General features: G+C 43.3%; 1 pseudogene; it reads left to right on the plus strand.

The window, feature by feature from the left end:
- The first annotated feature begins 207 nt into the window (after nt 1-207).
- LOC142440061 (pre-mRNA-splicing factor SLU7-like) lies at nt 208-16,320 on the plus strand (annotated as a pseudogene).
- The last annotated feature ends 292 nt before the right edge of the window (nt 16,321-16,612 follow it).

Raw genomic sequence — 16,612 nt, forward strand, 5'->3', positions numbered from 1 at the left:
CTTTGAAGATAAAGGTGCTCCTGACCCCAGCCTTGGTTTTTTTTTTGCAATCACCTCATATACATGTGAATGGAGAAGGAAGACTGCAGAATTGCTGCCTCTGAATTACAGTGTGGGAGAAGAATATTGCTAGTACCCTGGGCTGTCAAAAGAACAAACAAATCTGTCTTGGAAGAAGTATAACCAGAATTTGCCTTAGAAATGAGGATGGATCAGTCTCATCTCATGTACGTTGGACATGGCATCAGGAGGAACCAGTCCCTGGAGAAGGACATCATATTTGGTAACGGGTCAGTAAAAAGAGGTAGGCCCTCAGTGAGGTGCATTGACACAATGACTGCAACAAAGGGCTCAAGATAAGGATGTCCTTTTGTGCGTGGAGTCACTACTAGGCAAAAGCAACATGGTGGCACCTAATTAGAAACATGAAGGAATTATAGTGGAAAGAGTTAGAAGCAGGTTCTAAAGGGAAAAGGAAAACTGCTCAGGAAAACTCAAATTTCTCCTTTCTCTTCCCCTCCTTTTCCCCCACCCTTAACAAAGCAGATGAAGGAAAGAAAGAATCCGTGTTGAACTGTCTAAAGTCCCAGAACTTGGAAAGTTGGTCATTTAAGTACTAGTATTTTTAAAAAAGAAAAAAACTGTGGCCATTGAGTCAATGCCCACTCACGGCCACCATATAGGACCAGGTAGACCTGCCCCTGTGAGTTTGCAAGCCCGTAACTCTTTACAGGACTAGAAAGCCCTGCCCTTCCCCCCATGGAATGGTTAGTGGTTTCTAACTGCTACCCTTACAGTTAGGAGCGCAACTCACCACTAGAGCGCCACAGACCTATTGCTATGGGCAAATCTGCTGCTTCAGAAGAACTCTAACATCTTTTAAAGCAAAGATTTCACTTTGATGATTACAGTGCTCCTGATCCCAACCAAGCTCTTTTCAACCAGCTCATGTGTGTGCAAAAGCTGGGCAAAGGAAAAGGAAGACAATGGAAACCTGCTGCACTTGCACCAAAGTGCTGGGGAAGGTTCTGTACGCTTTCCTGTCTCCTGCTATCACCCTCTTCTCAACTAGAATCTTCTCTTCTCTTGACTGGAATCCGGAAGACTCCCCACTGCTATTTCTTCTCCTCTCAATTCTCTATAGAAAGACATGGCAAAAGTGGCTTTTCAGAAATACAAATCTCAGGTCATTCCCCTGCTTTAAAACCTTCCGTTGTACTCAGAAAGAGACGTAGTAGCACTTGACTGCTAACCGAAAGGTCGATGGTTCAAAGCCTCCCAATAACCCCAAGGAAGAGAGACCTGAGCCTGCTTCCATAAAGATTACAGCAAAAAAAAAAAAAAAATTTAGGGCAGCTAGATTCAACCCTATAGGGTCACTATGGATCTACTCCCTGGTACTCAAAATCATTGTACTTCGAATAGAGTTCAAAATCTCAACACTGGTGTGCAAGGCCTCTATCTCTGTAGATTTATCTTGAGCATCCATTCCCCAGTATGGTCCTTCTCAGTCTTGCTGGTGTTTTTCAATTATTCCCACACACCTTGTTTCCATTTAGTTCAGGGCATTTACATTTTCCACTTCCTCTACCTGAGACGCTCTTTGTTTAGTTAATTCGAGGGCCACCCCTCAAATGTTCCCATCTTCACCTCTGGACAGATCCCTGTCCTGTGTGTTCATTGTTCACCTCATTATCTGCTTTTGATTCGCCCTGTGCTTACGTTTCCTAGCAATTGTAATGGATGATAAATGCATGTTCATTTGGGAAATTATTCACAGGCACCTGATACCTCTCTATTCTTTCAGTGTCATCTATGTTCTCACCATTGTACCCACGTCTAGCTCAGGGCACAGAGTAGGCACTGATTGGCTACATCTTGAATGAAGTAATGGACATCAGTGATGAATCATCTGGCCCAAGCTCTTTGTTTTCAGAAGAAAGAATTGAGTTTCAGAATGGCAAACAGACTTGTTCAAAGTCTCTAGTTGCTGAACCAGAAAAAGCACTCTTGTCTCCAGATTCTCCATGCACAGTTCTCATCTAGTTCTACCACGTGGCACTGAAGCTTGGTCAAGGGCCAAGTCACATTATCCACTTTTATTGCTGGGACAAAAGGTGATTGAGAAGACAGACAAAAGGAATTATTCATCAGTCATAGGCAGTTCGTCATAAGTGAGAAATTGGGAAATGAAAGACTGAAACTTGAAAAAAAATATTGATGAGGGGGTGGCGTGGTTAGAGTACTGACACACAGATGAGAGATTGATCCTGGTGACTAGTCCATGATGTGCACACGTACACACCCAAGATATGAGGCTCCACAAAAGTGTTACATAGACCAGTCCAGCACCTAATTAAGAGAAAAGGATTTACAGTGGAACGAGTGGGTGTTCTGGAAAACACACCAGGGTCAGGTTTTGTTCAACTGATTTAGGATCATAGATTCTATGTGGAGGGAAGGAGGCAAAGGTAAGATGGTAATAAAAAAATCAAACGCAAAATAGACAATCTACTGATGTTTTTAAACTTAAGGGATTATACCTAATAAATAAAGAGTGTGCTATTGAGTTTTACAATGCCAAATCTGAAAACATAATGGAAGAATTGGAAGCCAAAGAAATGGCTTACGTCTGGTGAAGCGATGGGGGTTGAAGAGAGAGGGGCTCGGTGCTGGCGCCACACCCTTCCGTTCAGCCAGATCACATCTTGGCCGTGATTCTTCCTTTCCACCGGTGCCAGCTGCAAGAAGGAGGTCTGAATCTGGGACCAAGGTTAAAGCACAAGGTTAATGAGCCACAAAGGGTAGGGCTGTCTTAGCCTAGGCAGAGAGGGCCAGGGCTCTTTATATTTTTGCTGAAAGTAGTTCAATGCTTTAGCTCAAAGCTGGAGGGTTATTAGTTTTCCCACTACAAGAAAGAGAATCTCAAATGTGGAATTCCACATAGCAGGGCTGCTTTTGAACTCCCCAGCCCTCAACATCTGCAGCTGTTTCCCTTCTTCAAGCGTTGCCAACCTCTCCTGTAAGGACGGATATCTCCCCGGACACGTGCGCTCTGGCGGCCTCTGTTCAACACAACAGGCTGCAAGAAGCAGACTCAGCAAAGAAAAGGACACGAGTCTCCACACATGGCCCTAACTTTACTTTACAATGGAAAGTTCGCTTATGGAGCAAAATACCTTTTGGTTTTTACGAACCTTTACGTTTTTACAAACTGCCACCATGTCAATCCTGACTCATAATGACCTTACAGGACAGCAAGGAAGTGCGTCTGTGGGTCTCGGCATCTGTAACTCTTTATGGGAACAGAAAGCCTCACCTTTCTCCAAAGGAGCAGCTGATAGTGTTGAACTGTTGACCTGGCATAAAGCAGCCCAAGGCAGAACCACTGTGCCACTGTGTAGCCTATAGGTGAGTCTGGAAAGGACTCCAGGCTGAAACGGTGTTAGGTGCTGCCTAAATGATTTACCTGAACAGAAATAGCAAGAGCGGTGGCTTTAACAGAAATGTATTTCTCATACGCTAGAAGGCTAGACATCTGAACCAAGAGTGCTTTCGGCAAAGACTTTCTCTCTCTGTTGGTTCCCGGAAAGGCGTTGGACTTCTTTCAACATCTACAGGCTCAGCATTCCTGGGCGATCTAGTTTTATCCCGATATTAACTTTCCACAGGGTCTAGGAGGTTCTCCGTGTAGACACAGGACACGGCTGACTCGTCTTTCTTAGAAAGAGTCAAGTCCTTCCTTCTTGAATACTTGTTAATCTCTTTTAAAATTAACTCTAAAGAGTCTGACTCACCTAACCTGTAGAATGAAACATGCCTCATTAACATAACTGACTCTCATTCTGCCTTTTTTAATAGGCTACAGGTGAGGATTTGCAGCCATTAGGATAATTCCATCCAATCACAAAATGGAGGATGTTGTGGTCAGGTGCCATCCAATCAGTTCCGACTCAGAGCAAATCCGTGTACAGAAAATCCGTGTATCAACATTGCCCATCCTAACTAGTGCTGTTAAGTTTGAGTCCATTGTTCAGCCACTGCTCAATGTACTTTGGTAAAGGTCGTTCTCTTTCTTGCTGTCCCACTACTTACAAGGGTTCTCAGCCTTCCTCATGCCATGACCCTTTCATACAGTTCTGCTTTCTGTGGCGACCCCCAACCTTAAAATTATTTTTATTGCTACTTCATAACTGCAATTTTGATACTGTTATGAATCTGGTGACCCTTGTGAAAGGGTTGTTCGACCCCCAAAGGGGTCAGGACCCACAGGTTGAGAACCGTTGCTCTACTTCACCAAGCATGATGTCCTTTTGCAGGGACTGCTCTCTCCAGAAAACAGGCCCGAAGGACCTGAGACAAAGGCTGGCTGGCCCTGACTCTCAGGAGCATTCTGGCTGTACTTTTACCCAGTCAGATGGGATTGTTCTTTTGGTGTCCACGTACTTGCGATATTCTTCTGCAGTACCATAGCACAGATGCATCAATTCTCCTTCATCTTCCTTACTCAATATCCACCTTTGTCATGCACATAAAGCAAATGAAAAGGCCATGGATTTTGTCCTCAAAGTGATGTATTTGCTCTTCAATACTTCAAAGAGGTTTTACACAACAGATTGCCCCAAGGCGATGTGTCCTGTATCTCTTGACTATGGCTTTCAAGTGCATGGGGTGTGGATCCAAGCAAGAGGAAATCCTTGACCACGCCAATCTTTTCTCCATTTATCATGATGTTAGCTACTGGACCAATTGTGAGTGGGAAGACTGTACTCATCTGGGTCTTCTTGACATTGCGTTGTAATCCACACTGAAGGCTGCAATCCTTGATCTTCATCAGCAATTGCTTCCAGTCCCCCTCATTTCAGCTCACATGATTGGGTCATCTGCATATCGCAGTTTGTTAATAAGCCTTCCTCCAATCCTGATCCCCCATTTGTTTTCATGTGATTTGACTTCCCTGATTATTTGTCCAGCAAACAGATTAAATACATATGGTGACAGGATACATCCCTGATGAGCACCTTTCTTGATGTTAAACCATGCAGTATGCATTCCCCTGTTCTGTAAGCACGCCAGCTCTTGATCCATGTACAGGCTCCACATGAGTTCCATAAAGTGTCTGGAATTCCAAACCTAACCTGTTGGGTCCACATAGTCAATACAGGGTAAAGATATAATATTGAGAATCATAGCCAAACTAAACTGACACATAATGGGGTGGGGATGGCTATTCAACCCATAAAAGGTGCCTTTGAGTTGATTCCAATTTCTAGCAGTATATATGTACAACAGAACAAAACACAGCTCAGTTCTTTATCCTCAGAATCATTGCTATGTTAGAGCCAATTTCCGCAGCCACTGTGTCAAGCCATCTCATCGAGAGTCATCCTCTTTTCTCTGACCTTCCACTTCACCAAACATGATTTCCTCTGGAGGAACTGGCTCCTCCTGGTGACAGGTCCAGAGTGCTTGAGTACAGTCTTCCCATTCTCCCAGCTAAGGAGCATTCAGGCTGCACCCTTTCCAGGACTCACATTTTTGTACTTCTGGCAAATCAGGGTATATGCAATGTTCTTTGACAAACATACTTCTTATGAATCAATTATTTATTAGCCTTTCTTATTCACGGTCCACTTTCACATAAGGAGAGTGAAAAGACCATGCTGAGGGCGAGATGTACCTTAGTCCTCAACATGTCATCTTGGTTTTGGAACATTTTAAGGAAGTCTTTTGTGGCAAATGTGCTCAGTGCATTTGATATTTTGACCTATGACATCCTTAACAACTGCCTTTTTCTGTTTGTCATGATGTTGCTTTGGGGGACAGTTGTGAGGGTGTTGTTTTATGTATGTTAGGATGTAATTCTTACTGAAGGATGTCACTGTCATTTGATCTTCATCAGGAAGCGCTTTGCATTCTTTTCAAGGTGTGTCACCTGCCTACCATGGTAGAAGAGCAAGGAAATCACAGCAATAGTTACTCATTAATAACTAGAGTTAATTATTAGTTACTAACAAACCATAGTATACACTACTGTCAAGTGTATTCCAACTTATGGGACAGAGAAGAGCTGCTCCACAGGGTTTCCAAGAGAGCCTTATCGTTCTCCTCCAGAGGGACTGGTAATAAGGACCCACCCCAAAATTAACAGTCTCAGAGTACTTTAGATAATGCTGCTTTCCAATTTTAGAATAGAAATGCATTTTTAATTATGTTTTATACCATAACACACTCCGTGTGGCATAGTAGAAGGAATGAAGCTTTGGATTCACATATATCTGCTTGTAGAAGGAAGAAAAAGTTGGTAAACCTATCTTAGGGTCAGTTTTTGTACTATAATGAGTGACCACAGCATCTGATTTGTCTTTTTTGTGGGGGAGGAGGAGGCTTGGAGATAATATCTGACAATGCCCCTGCGTGCGCACGCACCCTCAAAGCATGGAATGTTGTAGGCACTCTTAAATGGCAGTTACATGCACACAGAACTTCATGCAAGCAAACCAAGCAGTATGTTTCTTTGCTTCGTTTTGTTGTTAACAATTAATAATAAAATTATAAAACATCAGTTTGTAAAACTCAGCTTGGAACTTATGTCCTGAGTTGGTCACTGATAAACCAATCTTTTTTCTAGTTTCTCATTCTAGTGACCAGCTATTTCCCCCAAGGCTCCTTCATTCACATGGGACAGAGAGGGGGTGCTGCATATCCTTAAAAAGGACAAAGAGCTGTTTATGATATGATTTTAAGCACCACAAAGACAGCGATCCCTTAAACGTGTTCATCCCCCTTAGCTTCCACAATGGACATTGATTGTGAAGCCAAACCAAATGCTCGAGCGCTTGCGTGAAGCATTACTTAAAAGCCTACTTAGAAGAGAAATGCATTACCTTCAGGCTTCACATCTCATTGAAGCCGCAACACTCACATGGTATTAGCTAGCACTTCTCTGAAGAGGACTCCCCAAACTGCCTCTCCCTCCCTAGTGTCAATCATTCGCTGCAACTTACTGAAAGATGATCATTCCAGCTCAGGTTTGAGATGTTTAGCCTTGAGCAACTAATGGGAAATTGTAAGACACTTAGAAGCTATATAACTCCATGGATCGTCAACAATGCTGCATTTTATTCAAGAGTTGTCAGTTCTCTGCCCCACTCATAAACTTACCCATTTTTCTTCAACACACTATGATCAACCTTCCGTCCTACTCTCCCTGTGGTACTCCAACTTGAAATGCTGTTTCTTATCCTCTCTTTATAGTAACTCCTATGCCAGAAACAAGAGCCAGCACACCTATTATATCCTCCACAAGGACTCTGAAGCCATCCCCACCTGCACTGACCCCGTACTCCCCGGGAACTCATTCAAAGGTATTTATTTCTAGAGTACCCACAATGTGCCAAGCCTGGGCTGCAACCCTTCCTGCCTATCACCCTCATTGACCCTCATTAATTGACTGTTTTGGAGCACTTCTATCGCCATCTAATTCTTGTTGTAAAAATGGTCATTAGCCTCCATGTCTATTTAATTCAATTTAAACATACTTCTGTCCTCCATTTTTGAAGCACAGTTTGATGAGAAAAGAAACATCCTTATTAATATTTTGAGTAAAAGAGGCAATGAATACCCCATCCAGTTCTATTTCAATAATGCATTGTTTATGCTTTTGTACAGATGAAATTTGAATACTTTCTCCACGATGGTTTGTTAGAAAGGTGTAAGACCAAAAGCTAGAGTTGAAAGCTAAACATTTTGATTTGCCAGCTTTCGGTGCTCCTAAAGCCAATGCTGGCTCCATCTCTTTTGATCCACTCAGCCATGTGAGATTCACTTTTGATAACAATGTCAATTTTCCATTTCAACAGAGGTTCCAGATTAACAACAAACAATAAAAACAGACTCAGCACCCTACTTCCTAGGAAAAAGCCACTGAAAATCTTATGCATATCTTGGAAGCATTGACAAATACTGAAAGCCTAAACAAAGGAAGGGGAACTCTGTCGGAGTTATAGACAGAGGATTGGCCTCTCATGTCCCAAGACACTTGAAAGGTGACTGAAGAGGAGGTGATTTCTTGTGGGGAGGGGTCCCCGGTGACATGAGTTGGGAAAAGCTTGTGGGAGTGGAGGATTCAAGATCTTCATTTGTTGATGGGGCATGACTCAAGGTAAAGAGAAACAACTGTAAAATCTTCTACAACTGGAACTTAGAATGTGTGAAGTATACATTTAGAAAAATTGTAAGAGATCAAAAATTCAGTGCAACGTGTGATAGAATTTTGCAAGACCAACCATTTATTCACAGCAAATACCAATTATGCACAGGGACTTCCCAGATGGAAGACACAGACATCAAATTGAGTACCTCTGTGAGAATACACAATGGAGAAGCTCAATATCAGTAGCTAAAACCATGTGTATGTTCAAGATAAAGCTGAAGAAAATTTTTTTTAATTCACAAGCGTCAGAATAAGACCTTGAGTCAATCCCACCTGAATTTCAAGAACAGATTTGACATGTTGATCACTAATGACAGAAGATCCAATGAGCTGTGGGAGGACATCAAAACTATCACTCATGAAGAAAGCAGAAGATCACTAAAAAAAAGACCAGAAAGAAAATGTCAAAGTGGATGTCAGAAGAGACTCTGAAACTTGCTCTTAATTGTAAGGCAAGTGGAAGAAACAATAAAGTCAAGGAGCTGAATAGAAATTTTCAATGATTCCATATGCAAAATATTGAATGATTTAGGAAGCATCAAGAGAAGATGGAAAGGATGTGCAGAGTCACTGTCCAAAAAGAATGAATGAACATCCCACCATTTCAGGAGGTAGCTTAGAAGCAAGAACCAATGGTGCTGAAGGAAGAAGTTCAAAGGGCACTGAAGGAATGAGCCAGAATAAGGTTCCAGGAATTGAGGGAACACCCGTTGAAATGTTTCAGAAGGCTGAAGAATCACGGGAAGCACTCACTTGCTTATGCCAGGAAATTTAGAAGACGGCTACCTGGCCAACTGCCTGGAAAAGATCCATATTTTTGCCCATTCCAGACTCAACAGAATGCTCATACTATTGAACAATATAATTGAAATCACACATCAGCAAAATTTTGCTTAAAATCATACAACAATGGTTGCAGCAATACATCAAATGGGGCTGCCAGATCCAGGTCGGATTGAGAAGAGCATGTGGAGCAAGGGGTATCACTGCTGATGTCAGAGGATATTGGCTTAAAGCAGAGCAAACCAGAAAGATGTTTACTTTTGTTCAATTAACTATGCAAAGGCATTCGGCTGTGTGTACCATAATAAACTGTGGCTGACCTTGGAAAGAATTGGAACTCCGTTTGAAAAGGATGGTGGCAACATATGTACAAATGTGCTTGACACAATGAATGTATGGATTGTTATAAGTGCTGTAAGAGCCCCCAATAAAATGATTAAAAAAGAAGAAGAATGGGAATTCTGGACGCTTCATTGTGTTCATTAGGAACTTGTACATGGATCAAGAGGCAATTATTTGAACCGAACAAAGGAATACTGCATGATTTAACATCAGGAAAGGTGTGCATCAGGGTTGTATCTTCTCACCATACTTACTCCGTCTGTACACTGAAAAAATAATCAGGGAAGCTGGATAATATGAAAAAGAATGTGGCAGGTTAGTAGGAAAGCTTATTAACAACCTGCAATATGCAGATGGAACAACTTTGCTTGCTGAAAGCATGGAGGATTTGAAACACTTACTGATGAAGTTCAAGAATTGCAGCCTCCAGTATGGATTACAACTCAATGTAAAGAAGACCAACATCCCCACAATAGATAGAGAAAAGGTTGAAGTTGTCAAGGATTTTGTCTTACTTGTGTCCACAATCAATGCTCATGGAAGCAGCAGTCAGGAGATCAAAAGACATATTGCATTAGGTAAATCTGTTGCACAAGATCTCCTTGGAATACTGAAGAGCAAGGATGTTACTTTTAAGGACTAAGGTGTACTTGAGCCAAGCCAAGGTATTCTACATTGCATGATATGCATGTGAAAGTTGGACACTGAATGAACGACAAAAAAAGAATCGATGCATTTGAAGTGTGGTGCTAGAGAAGAATGTTGAAAGTACCATGGACTGCTAAAATGACAAACCCATCTATATTGCAAGAAGTAAGGTCAGAGTACTCTTAGGGACAAGGATGGCAAGACTTTGGACATATTGTCAGGAGAGACCAGTCCCTGGAGAAACAACACTGTGTTTGGTAATGTGGAGGGGCGGTGAAAAAGAGGAAGAGATCAATGGGATGGACTGACACAGTGGGTATTTCAATGGGCTCAGGCATAGGAACAATGGCCAGGATGACACAGGACCATGCAGAATTTCCTTCTGTTGTGCATAGGGTCTCTGTGGGTCGAACCTGACTAATCGCACTTAATAACAACAACATTATATCCTCTACTATTGAAATGTTCTACTGTAAATTCATATTTTTCTCTCCACTTATCATTCAGATTTAACAAAATATTTGTGTTAAGACTAGAGATACAAATTGGTGTATTACTATAACTAAAATCTGGGTACCTCCACCTACATGGAAATTCCCTAAGAACATCTGTGGAACCCGGAACATAGATCCTCAACCAAGAAGGTTTTTGTCCAAAAAAAAAAAAAGGAATTTGTAAAGAAACCTCATATAAACATTTTACAAGCTTACAAAGGTGATGCATGATCCAACTCGCCTCCTCTCCAAAAAAAAAAAATTCTGAAAAAGGGAGTCGTTTATAGTCATCCAAAACTCCATATCCATAAAACAGGATAAGGAATGTCTCAACACTCAAGATAAAAGTTATTTGGAGAGGGAACACGCCCTTTAATCCATGGAATGTAAGCTGATTAGATGAGAAGGGTGAGAAAGAGATACAACACCTATTATTAATAATAATAAAATGACTTTGAACTTGCCCAGTTCCTTTCATCTAGACATTTCAATTTGCTTATATTAACTAATTAAACTTCACTTTTACTTTATCATGCCATATAAGGGACTAAGATTGTAACACTTAGAGTTTCTACATTCTCTTTTAGTTTCTAAATATTCTATAATTACTCATTTGTTGTTCTAGGCGGCAAACTGCTGAGTAAGTGATTGTAATTACCTCCTTTTATACAGGTAGGGTAATGGAGACGCAACTATCTTTCCAAGACCACACAGTGAGACAAATGTAGTGTCAAATGTAAAATTAACTGATATTTGAATCCAGAGCTTTTCAGGGAAATATCAAACCAATCAATTCCCCCAACCCTTCCTCTGTAACAATTGCCTTCATAGATAGATAACCTTATCAAAAGAACAGCAGAAATATTAAAAATCATATACCAGACATAGGAGAATGATATTTAATCTTCCAAATACTTCAATCCAAAAATACTAGAAAGAGACTACCTAAAAATCCATCATAGAATTTAGAGATTATGTCAAAAATAAATTTGATACAAAGAAAATTAATGAGAGACAACCAGGCAGGCTGTGGGATGACATTAAAGACATCATATATGAAGAAAAAGATAGTTTAAAAAATAGCCAAGAAATAAAAGACCAAAGTGGATGTCAGAAGAGACTCTAAAACTTGCTGCTAAAAGCATAGTATCAAGAGCAAATGGAAAAAACAATGAAGTAAAAGAACTTAGCAGAAAAACCCAAAAGCCAGCTATGTGAGTCTGGGTAGACTAGAGAAACAAACATTCATATATGTATAAGAAAGAGCTTTATATTCAAGAGCAATTAAATATTGACAAAACATCCCAGCCCAGTCCAGATCAAGTCCATAAGTCCAATATTAGCCCATATATCCAATACCAATCTATAAATTCCTCTTGAGACTCACGAAACACTTGCAATGATGCCGAATGCAGGAAGATCACAGGCCAATGGGCAGAAAGACTTGTTGATCCAGTAGTGGTGTAAGCATCTCAGCACTGGCAGGGGTCTCCACGTGGCTCCTCTGGCTCCCGGGCTCTAGTGAAGCTCCACATGCCTTGTCCACAGAAATGTCGGCAGGGCATGAGGTTGTGTCCCGCCTCTAGTAAGCTATTTGCCTTCTTAGCGCCTCCAAATGAGGTCATCAAGCTGTGACCTGATTGACAGGCAAAACTCCACCCCTTCACTCTTAATTCTCAAATTGACAACAGATGTAACAACCACACCAGTTAAAGAAAAAGTATGGCATTATAATGAAATATGTGAAGACCTGGCGTGAGAAAACAAAAGGAAAGAACATACTCCGCATTCTTTGGAACTGAAAGAACTGAAGAAAACACGTGAGCCTTGAGTGGCAATATTGAAGGATCCTATCTGCAAAACATTAAATGATGAAGGAAGTACCAAAAGAAAAGGGAGGGAATATGAGCTATAGTGAGCATACTGGACTAAATGTGGGTATGCTATCTGAACTACCAGTAATTCAAACCCATCAGGCACTGCCATTGAAAGTCATATGCACCATGAAGATTTACACCTCATCGAAGTTGTTTGGTTCCCTAAGAAAGTGGCAGTTATGCACTGCCCAACGAATCAAAAGGGGGGGTTACCCCACTCTCAGTGCCATTGGAAGCAGGCTGCCTGGCAAAGCAGACGGAGAGGCTACCTTAGGTCCAGTCCCATTGGCATCCATCCTTCCAGCAATGACCTGCCCTACCCCTCAACTACTGGACTGTCCATACAGAACAGGAGGGAAAGAAGAATCGCCTCAGGGTAGCCGTTAGGGCCCCTCCTGGTGGGGGGCCCTGCCAGATGGCCGATTATCAGGACCACATGTCCTCTGGGGACCCTCTTGCAGAACCTCCACTCAGTTACACATCTGGGAGAGATGAAGATGAAGGCCCTTTGATCGCCACACCTCAGTTTGCCATGCTATTCTAACCGACCTGTCACCTCCAGGTGTTGCCTCCAGGTGCTGCTGAGCTTGTGAAGGCTAAGACGGAGAGAACTTTGGGGGCTCTGGGGAAAGGCATTGACTTCAGGAGAAAGGTGGGGAAGTGTTTTCACAGAGGTCAGTCCTCCAGCGCAGGACAATGGGTTTTTTAAAACATTTCTCAGAGAAACAGCCCTAGTGGTAGCAAAAAGGCTGTTTCATGAAATCATCCCTCGATATGGGCTGTCATTGACTGTAGGTTCAGACAAAGGTCCAAACTCTGTAGCTCAAACTTCCCAGGCCACAGCCCAAGCCCTAGAAAAAAGTGGCAATTGCACTGCTTCTAGACCTCAAAGTTCTTGCCAGGTTAAGAGGATGACGAGGGTCTTGAAAACAACCCTAACAAAGCTGACTTTAGGAAACCGGGAAAGTGGCCCTGACTTCCTACCATTGGCCCTTACGGAGCAAGGTGTACCCCTTACCAGGAAGGGTTTACTCCCTATGAAATCTTGTGTGGGTGACCTCGGCCACTTTTACCCGCAGGACAAGACCAAAAGCAGCAGAGCTCTAGATTCACTTATAAAATATTTGCAGTCTCTTCAACCGATTCAGCCAGCCACCACAACCGCACACGTCAACACTCTGTACCTTCTTCCCTGCCTCCGTTCCTAATTTTTGTCCGGTAGCCGCGTTTATATTAAGAAGTACCGGGCCAAAGAAGGACGGACCCCCAATTGATGTGGACCTTGGCCAGTCGTCTTGATCACCCTGATGGCCCGCCTGGACCCTGCAGTCTGGAGCGCGGATGGCAGGGAAAACGGGAAAGGATCCGGGAGACCAGCCCCTCCAACTGAAACGCTCACACTTGCGCTCAGACTGAAGGGGATTCCGGGATCGGGGGATTCCGGGATCGGGGGATTCCGGGATCGGGGGATTCCGGGATCGGGGGATTCCAGGATCGGGGGATTCTGTGCCCAAACCCCATAAAAAGGTGTCCAGCTGGGGTCGTTCCCCATGCACTCACTTGCTACGTGGTCCAGACCCCGGAGGCATCCACGTAGTCTGCGAAGACTGTTTGGAAATTACCCCAAGTTGTGTCCCGCATAAACCAGTGATTTGATTTCCTGAGGAAAATAGGGATTGAACTATGCTGGTGTTTATTAATTAACCAGCTGAATTCAGCTTCTGTATTTTCGCACTGCTTAAGATTGAAATATCTTAAGGCTCCTTTGCTACCCAGCAGGATTCAGCTTCTGTATTTTCGCACTGCTTAAGATTGAAATATCTTAAGGCTCCTTTGCTACCCAGCTGGATTCAGCTTCTGTATTTTTCCATTGCTTTAAGCTTGCTACTTCCTTCCTCATTCGTTTTCCTGCCTGAGCGTCCAGGTTCAACATTTTGGTGGGTTCTTGCCCCACCTGTAAGGACAACTGGGGGAAAGCTCCCTCGTTGTTCATCCCGCTCTTCACTGGGGGCAGCTGTGATTAGATGGGAAGGCCACCCCAGCCGCAGTGGGTCATGGCTTTATAAGCTGGGGTTGAGTAGCGCTGGGGCCAAGATGCTGAGCAATAGCGGACTTCTGGCCTCCTGTTTTTAATTAAGCTTCTCATTGGACTTCTTCGGTGTGGTCCTGGTCGATTTGAAAACTGGGTGTTCCATTGCCTCGCTGGCTGCAGCTGTAGGAGCAGTTTATGCTGCCCCTCCCCCCACCCCACCCCCGCCCGCCCCTTGTCCAGGTCCAAAGAACTGAGTGCGGCGGAACCAAAGATGACCAGAGACGACTGGAGAAAGAAGAAGGCGCTGGAAGAACAGCAAAAACTGGGTCATGCCCCTGCAAGAAGATGGCGAAGAAGGAAAAGACAACAACCCTGAGAGCCCTCAGTACATTTCTTCCACGCCATGGTATATTGATCCATCAAAAAGACTGACACTGAAGCACTCAAGGTCACAACCAGAACTGCAAAGGCAGTATCGCTCATCTGGAGAACGGGGCAAGAAGGGCGTAAAAAGAAAAGGAGCGTGTGGAAATTGCAGGCCATGACACACAAAGACTGCTTTGAAAGACCTGGGAGAATTGGAGCAAATTGTACTGGTCCGAATGTAGCACCAGAGGCACGTGGCCAGCCTCCGATGACCTTCGAAGATGATGGGAAGAGAGATCGGTGGGATGGCTACAATCCAGAAGGACACGTGACAATTATGGAAGATTTTGCCAATGTTGCCCTGGCAAAACGAACACTGAAAGCCCAAACGCTGCACAAAGAGTTGGCCTCGGGAAAATTAGTGGAGAACATACCAGCGAAGATGAAGATAAATGTACTGCTGATATTGACATGCTAGGACAGAATTTTGACTCGAAGAGACAAATGACTGTCTGAAACCTCAGGATTAGAGAAGATATTGCAAAATGTTTGCAGAATTTAGATCCAAGTTCTGCTTATTATGACCCCCAAAGTAAGGCAGTGAGAGAGAATTCCTATGCCCGTGCAGGGATGAATCCAGAGGCGGTTAGCAGTGCAGGAGGCGATGTCGCCATCACACGGGGATACCATCGCCATGGCGCAGACACAATTGTTTGCTTGGGAAGCCTCTGACGAGGGATCTGAAGCAGTGCTTGGGCGCTTGTGTAGAGATTTCAAGGTTTAAACGGAAGATTTCAAACAACAGCAGAAAGCAAGCATCCTGGAAAAGTACGGTGGCCAGGAACCCCCAAGATGCTCCTCCAGCCGAAGTGCTTTGAGCTCAGAGTGAGGACCACGTGGCGTACTAGACACACGGGACTATCATCAAAGGACAAGAGCAGGCTGTCACCTGCTCCAAGTATGAGGAGGCCGTGAAGGTCATCAGTCACGTGCATATCTGGGGATCTGACTACAAAGAAGGCCAGTGGGAATACAGTGTTGTCACTCTTGTCAGGTGCGGGAGAAGCTGGGAAGGAGTTTGCTGATGCGGTGGCATGTTTTCCAAGTGAGGGCACCGGAGAAGAGGCCGTGATAAAGCCTCGAACCCTCATGGAAATACAGCAGGAAAAGCTAAAAGAGGAGAAGCAGGAGAAGAAACATGGAGCGGGCAGGACTGATAAGGAATAACATGAACAACTGGAAAAGGCGCTGAATTCAGAAGAGGCCCTCTTTCTTCATGTCAAAGAGTCCATACAAACTGATGAGCAGAAGCGGCCTTCTAATAGTATTGATGAAGTCTGGGAGCGTACAGAAGAGGAAATGGAGGGTTCTAGGATGAAACGTCACAGACCAGACCCCATGGCCGCTTTGCTTGACCAGTCGAAAGGAATCCGAGACGTTAATCCAAACTGGACACAATGTCTGTGTTTCGGTTTGTTGCTGGTAACAGTAGAGAGGAAATCCTTGTCTGCTCTTCTCCCTGCTGCTACTATAAAAGCTCCCAGAAGTTCCATAGTAAATTGATTCTGTTCCATGCTGAAGAAACGGAAAACAGACATAAAACGAGAATTCAAACTTTTGTTTTATGTGGGTATGTAGGAAGAGTTCCCAGCCTCAGCCTCGTGTCCTCTGCTCAGTGGGTCTTGCAACTCAAACATTATATTTCTCAGATTTTTAGGTCTTTTAATATTAGTACACATATTTAAATGTAGGTTCCTTTTCCTCAAAAAATGCTTCCTTTTGTTAAATACTAGGAACTATGTTTATAGTTATTTGAAATCATTATTTGCCTTTCCTGAGGTCAGGAGCTAAAGCT

This window comes from Tenrec ecaudatus, chromosome 2, assembly GCF_050624435.1.
Source record: "Tenrec ecaudatus isolate mTenEca1 chromosome 2, mTenEca1.hap1, whole genome shotgun sequence".
NCBI lineage: Eukaryota > Metazoa > Chordata > Mammalia > Afrosoricida > Tenrecidae > Tenrec > Tenrec ecaudatus.